Source organism: Bison bison, unplaced genomic scaffold (assembly GCF_000754665.1).
Source record: "Bison bison bison isolate TAMUID 2011002044 unplaced genomic scaffold, Bison_UMD1.0 scf7180017864478, whole genome shotgun sequence".
NCBI classification, from domain to species: Eukaryota; Metazoa; Chordata; class Mammalia; order Artiodactyla; family Bovidae; genus Bison; species Bison bison.
Window position 1 is genome coordinate 2,239,473 of NW_011495038.1, and position 7,040 is coordinate 2,246,512.

Here is a 7,040-nt window from a genome sequence, read left to right on the forward strand (position 1 = left end):
AAATTAATGTTCCAGGAAAGTTCTACATTTTTGTTTGTTTATAGGTCTAATTTTGGGCAATCCATTTGTGATTTTGTGAGTTTACAATGCTCAACATTATTGAAGAAAATTATCTTCAAAAATCATTACTTTATCTGTTGAGTCAATGGCATTAAATACATCTTTGCAGAGAAATAGACTGCTTTTTAATGGGAAAGGCTTGAGGAATATCTGATACATACAAATAAGGAGATATGACAGAGGATGGAAAAATTCTAATTTTGTATAAGCAAGTTGATAAAATTTAGCTAATGATGAATATATACATTTACATAGATCTTATCCTGAATTTCTCCTCAAATGTAATTAAATCTACTTGAAATATTTTCAGCACAGGTAGCTTGACATAAAAAGCATCTCATTTCTGGGTTTGGGCAAACAGGATTTAAGTGAATAATGCATGCTGACTTCTAACTATGCAGTAGTAAATCATTCATAGTGTCTTTCCTACAGATTAACTTCATTTTTTTGAGTTCTGAATGTGATACATAAATTCCTTGTTTAATTAAATATGGTTGACAGGCAGGTTTAAAAATTTCTGGCTTAACCTACCTATCATTCTATAAACAGCACCAGAGGTTTTAATAGTTAGCATTTATTGAGCACTTACTGAAGGCCTGATATCATGCTAAGCACTTTTTATTATTACTTCAATGTTGAACTCAATTTTACAGGCTAAAAAAGGTTTACTTCCTTTAAAGGAGCTCCTATATAAATTTAAATCAATTAATTCATTATCAACTATTAAACAAAAGTTATCAGACACCAACCATATGCTGTGCATTGTGCTGGATACTTCAAATACATGATTAAGAGATGATATCTGTGAGCAAAAACCTCCTTATATAATGGAAGCATGTATATACCCACAGCTCAGAAGAGAGCACCTAGGGACCTTGGGGAGAGACAGTATTAGAGTTGCATCTTAGATCTGTAAGGCTTTGGAACTGGTGGTATGTATCTTCTAAGTGTATGCATCTTCTAAGAAAAAAAATTGGAACATTTTGAGCCCATGTATACAGGATTTTTGAATAGCCTAAGTTTAACAATTTCTGCATCATAATGTGAGTTGTTTGTGAGTGTCCTTGCTCATTTACTCTTGAGTCCTGCACCGTATACATTCTGTTTTGGTTGACTGCCTTGGACAGAAGAGCTGGAGCAGTTAAACAAAGGAACACCCACGTAGCCCAGTTGAGTGTCTGCAGCTTGGCAGTATACACCTATGCCATAGCTTTGAACATTCTCCTGTTACACATATGTAAGCCTTGATAACTTTGTCTTTCATACATTTTTCTTGTTTCTCTTAACGTTTATATTTTTATGCAAAATCTCTTTAGTGATTTTGTCACACAGGCTAGACATGTTAATAAAAATTAAAAGAATTTTATGTTGTCATTATTTTGTCATGGAGAAAAATCTGAAATTATTGGAAAAAGTAATAGTTATTCAGATAAACATTAGAGAATTATTGAGAATTCAATAACGGATATAATATTTTTATTAAGTTAGAGATATCTTCTAATTTTATATTTTCTTTGAGAATAAAACCATTTGTGTATCAACGTTTTTGTTTAACTGTTTTTGCTTCAAAGTCTATTATATCTGAAACACACACTTATTTTGATAAAAATTTAATTTGCACATATTTTTCCATCTTTTCACTTGAAAATTTTATGTTTTTAAAGTTTTTTGTGTCTCTTGAAATAGAATATGCTTAACAATTCTTTAAGTCCAATAGATAATCTTTGTCTTTTAATTGAAGTGATTAAAAGTATTGATAGAATTGTGTTTTTTTTTTGGTCTTATTTCTTTTTTCTCTCTTTAGAAGCTTTTTGTTTTCTCTTTCTTCTTCCTTTTGGGTAGGCAATTTGTTTTCTTTCTTCTCCCTCATTATTACTCCCTGCCTCACTTGCTTGGGAGTTATTCTTCTCATATTTATTTATTTGTGTGTGTGTGTGTGTGTGTGTGTGTATGTTTATGTGTGTGTGTATGTGTGTGTTTGTGTGTGTGTGCTCAGTTGCGCACTCATGTCCAACTCTGTAATCCCATGGACTGTAGCCCACCAGGCTCCTATGTCCATGGAGATTCTCCAGGCAAGAATACTGGAGTGGGTTGTCATTTCCTGACCCAGGGATCGAACCCATGTCTTCTATATCTCCTGCACTGGCAGGCGAATTCTTTACCACTGTGTCACATGGGAAGCCCATTTACTTATTTACCTCTTGGCAAATTCAGAAGTAAACCAAGATCTTTACCCTCTTCCCAAGCAAAACTTTGAAACAGAACACTAACTTAGATTACTGCCCTCTGAGTAGATGTTCCTTAAATATGCCCAATATATGTGTCAAATCCTTTAGGCTGATCCTATTCCCTTTTCCACCTCACCAATTAGACATTACTACTATTTTTACATGGTCACATTAGTTTGGATTTCCCCATATCAATTTTTTTGCACAATCTTGTATTCCATACCTCATATTTAGAATTATTTTCTTTCTGCCTGAATAACACCCTTTAGAACTTCTTTCAATGAGGTCTGTTGATGAATTCATTTAGTTTTGTTTGTGTGAAAATGTCTTCATTTATCCATGCTAAAAAATAGTTTAATTTGGCATAGAATTCCAGCTGGAATTCTTTTAGTACTTTCTCTTAGCACTTTCTTTTAGCACGCCGAAGGTTTTTTTCACTAACTACTAGCTTTTATTGCTGTTTTGAAAAGTCAGAATAACTTAATTAAAGCCACTACAGTGGATGTTGGAATACAGTGGTCTGTGTTGACCTGGGCTGGTGGGATGGCAGCAGGTGGGCTGCCAATTTTCTGTGTCTAAAGGGCACCAGGATAAAAATCTGCAATGCACTTTCCTTAGAATTTCATAGCCTTATGGATTTAGAAAATTCCATTCATCAATGCATATTCGCATTCACTCCATCAAAGGTACACCCAACTCTGCAGTATCTTTGCTCTGAGTCTTTCTGTAGGAACACTCAGAGAGCCTGGAGTCCCCACTGCATTCTCCATGCCTAATTTACCTACTAGTACCAGACACTCAGAAGAGTTTAAAGATCCAGAGAGGCTGTTTACAATTCAAGCTGCCAATATTCTGGAATCTTAGACTCCAGTGTTTAGAACAATAAGAGGAAGACTTCAGGAAGGCTTTATGCTTTGTGGAATTGCTTGTCAGAAGCTAAGGTGTTAATTCAGATAAAATATCAAATTCCTTCAGTATGATTTCAGAGAGCAGGTCCCTCATTTCCAAATGGAGTTCATAGTTGTTTTATGAGACTTTATTCTACAGAAGGATATTTTACATTTCTGAGGTTTTAGTGTACTTGTATATAAAAATTTTCACTGTTTCTTATTAAGATAGTATAAAAATATATTAATATCTATAAAATATTTACTCAGGAACAGTGTTAAAATTGAACTTTATGGTCATTCAGACCCAGCTCCTTATGTTGAATCTGTCTTTTATCAGTTGAGTGACATTAGGCACAAATCACTAGGAAAATCAGAACTGCAACTGACAAATTGCCACAGCTTCAGTGATGAGAAGTCTGAGAGTTAAAAACTCCAGGGGAACCTGTATGAGAGAGGCCCCTATATTTTTGCAAGAAACCAAGTTTTCACAGTGAATACAAGAGAAAAATCTCCTTATGCTTCTAGCAGAGGGAGGGAAAAAGGAACCCTTTTGAAATGAAAAGTGCCAGACCACTATCTTCTTCTTGACAAAGCCTACCCTTAGGGGAAATTAGTTACCTAGAGCCTAACCTGCTGGGGTATTACTAGAGCCCAACTCATCTGAGAAGGGAAATACTGAAGTCCAGTCCACTCCAGCAATCCTCTTCTGCCTAAGTCGGGGAGGAGAATGATGATAAGAATACCTGTGAAGTTCACGGTTCATGGGAATAAGCTTACTAAAGGACCGATACCTAATCATTGGGCTCTAGAATGCCTTACCTCCCACACTTCAACATCATATCATGAAAAGCATATTTATGATAGTTCCTTTTATCCAGTACACCAGATCTTGCTATCAAGAAAAAATTACCTGGAGACTAAAAGACAAAAAACACAATTTGAAGAGACAGAGTAAGCCTTAGAACCTGACTTAGCAGGGATATTGGAATGATCAGATGAAGAGTTTTAAACAACTGGGCTTACTATGCTAAGGGCTCTAATGGATAAAGTATACAACATGCAAGAACAGATGAACACTGTAACAGAGAGATGGAAATCCTAAGTAAAAACTGAAAAGAAATACTACAGATCAGGAACACTGTAGCGCAAGTGAAGAATAACTTTGATGGTGTTATTGGTAGACAAGACATGACTGAGGAAAAAATTTCTGTGCTTGAGGATATCTCAGCAAAAACCACAGAAACCTTATCTAGTGAGGAACCGTAACAGAAACTGCATCTGACTAATCCTCTGAAACCATGCAAGCAAGAAAAGAAAGGAATAGAGTAAAGTGCTGGGAGAAAATAACCACTGACCCAGAATTTTGTAAATTATGAAATCATCCTTTAAAATGAAGATGAAATAAAGACTTTCCTAGACAAACAAAAATTGAGGGAATTTGTTGCTGATAGGGTTGCCTTGCAAGAAATGTTCAAAGAGATTCTTTAGAGAGGAGAAGAATAATATAGGTTAGTAACTTTGGATCTGCATAAAGAAAGGAAGAACACTGAGTACAACTTCATTTATTCCTCCATTATTGGCACTTAGGTTGTTTTCCATATCTTAGTCATTATAAATAATGCTGTAATAAACATGAATGTGAATAAAGAAGACTATCTCTTTGAGAGTCTGTCTTCATTTCCTTGAAGTATATACCCAGAAGTGGAATTGCTGGGTCTTCATTTCCTTGAAGTATATACCCAGAAGTGGAATTGCTGGGTCATACAGCAGATATATTTTTGATTTTTTTGAGCCGTCTCCATATTGTTTTCGATAGTAATTGAACCAACTTATATTTTCATCAATGGTGTACAAGGGTTCCCTTTTCTTGACATCTTTGTCAACACTGGTTATCTCTTATTTATGTGATGACAGCCGTTCTAGCAAGTGTGAGGTGACAAGAACACTGTAATTTTGATTTGTATTTCCCTGATGATTACTGATAATAAGCATATTTTTAAATATCTATTGACCATCTGGATATCTTATTTGGAAAAAATGTGTCTGTTTATTTTGCCCATTTTAAAATTGAATTGTTTGTTTTTTGTTATTGAGCTGTGTTCTTTATATACTTTGGATATTATTTCCTTATTTGATAGATGATTTTCTAAAATGTTCTCCCTTTCTGTGGTTTGGCTTTTTATTGATGATTCCCTTTGCTGTACAGATGCCTTTAAGTTTGATGTAGTCCCATTTGTTGATTTGTTGTTTATACTTTTGGTGTCATGTAAAAAAAATCACTGCCAATATTGATGAACTTCTTCCTTACATTTTTTTTTTCTAAGAGTTTTATGGTTTCAAGTCTTGTGCTTAAATCTTTCATTCATTCTGAATTAGTTTTTGTGAGTGATGTAAGACAGGAATGTAATTTAGTTGTTCCTTTTATACCCAACCTACCTAGGGTTTTTATCATGAAAGACTGGTATAGTTTGTGAAATGCTTTTTCTGCATCTATTGCAATAATCATGTGATTTTATTTTTCATTTTATTTACATGATGTGTTACAACATACTGATTTGCATATGTTGAACTATTCCTGTGTCTGAGGGATAAATTCCACTTGTCATGATGAATAATAATTTTCATGTCTTCTTAAATTTGGTTTGATAATATTTTGTTGAGAATTTTTGCGATTTTATTCATTAGGGATGGTGTTCTAAACTTTTCTTGTGATGCTCTTTTCTGTAATGCTATAATGCTATCCTCATGGAATGAGCTTGTAAGTGTTCCTTTCTCTATTTTTTGGAAGAGTTTGAGGACTGTTGTCAATTCTTTAAATGTTTGGTAGAATTCACCAGTGAATCTGTCTGGTCTTGGAATTTTCTGTGTTGGGAGGTTTTTCGTTACCGATTCAATGTCTTTACCCATTGTTTATTCAGATTTTCTATTTCTTTCTGTTTCAGTTGTATATTTTGAGCAAGCTTTTTCTAGGCCATCTAATTTGTTGGCATACAGTTGTTCATTGTGCCCTCTAATGCTTACATGTATTTCTGTAGTACACTTATATCACTCCTCTTTCATTTCTAATTTTATGTATTTGAGACTTGTCTCTTTCTTGGGCACTCTGGCTAAAGAGTTGACTTTGTTTATCCTTTGGAAGAACAAGCTCTTAGTTTCATCAATCCTTTCTATTACTTTTCAGGTCTCTATTTCATTTATTTCTGCTGTAATCTTTATAATAATTTCCTTCTTTTAGTAAATTTGAGTTTAATTTGTTCTTTTGTTAGTTCCTTGAGGTATCAAGTTAGGTTGTTTATTTGAGATATTTTAAATTTCTTAATATATGCACTTATCAGTCTAAACTTTCTCCCCAGAACTGTTTTTGCTGGAGAAGGAAATGGCAACCCACTCCAGTGTTCTTGCCTGGAGAACCCCAGGGACGGGGGAGCCTCATGGGCTGCCATCTATGGGGTCACACAGAGTCGGACATGACTGAAGCGATTTAGCAGCAGCAGCAGCATAAGTTTTCATATGTTATATTTCCCTTTCCATTTATTTCAAGATAAAGTTTTATTTTTCCTTTGACTTCTTCTTTGATCCATTGGCTGTTCAGAAGAGTGCTCTGTAATTTCCATATATTCATAGATTTTGTAGCTTTCCTGTTGTTGTTGATGTGTAGTTCCATACCATTGTGCTCAGGAAAGATAGTTGGTATGATTTTAATCTTCTTAAATTTGCTAAGAATTCTTTTATTTCCTATTATTGTTCTTGAGAATGTTCCATGCCACTTAAGAAAAATGTGTATTCTGCTGTTGTTGTGTAGCATGTTCTATATATAGCTGTGAAATCCATTTGGTCTGAAATATATCTTAGATCCAGCGTT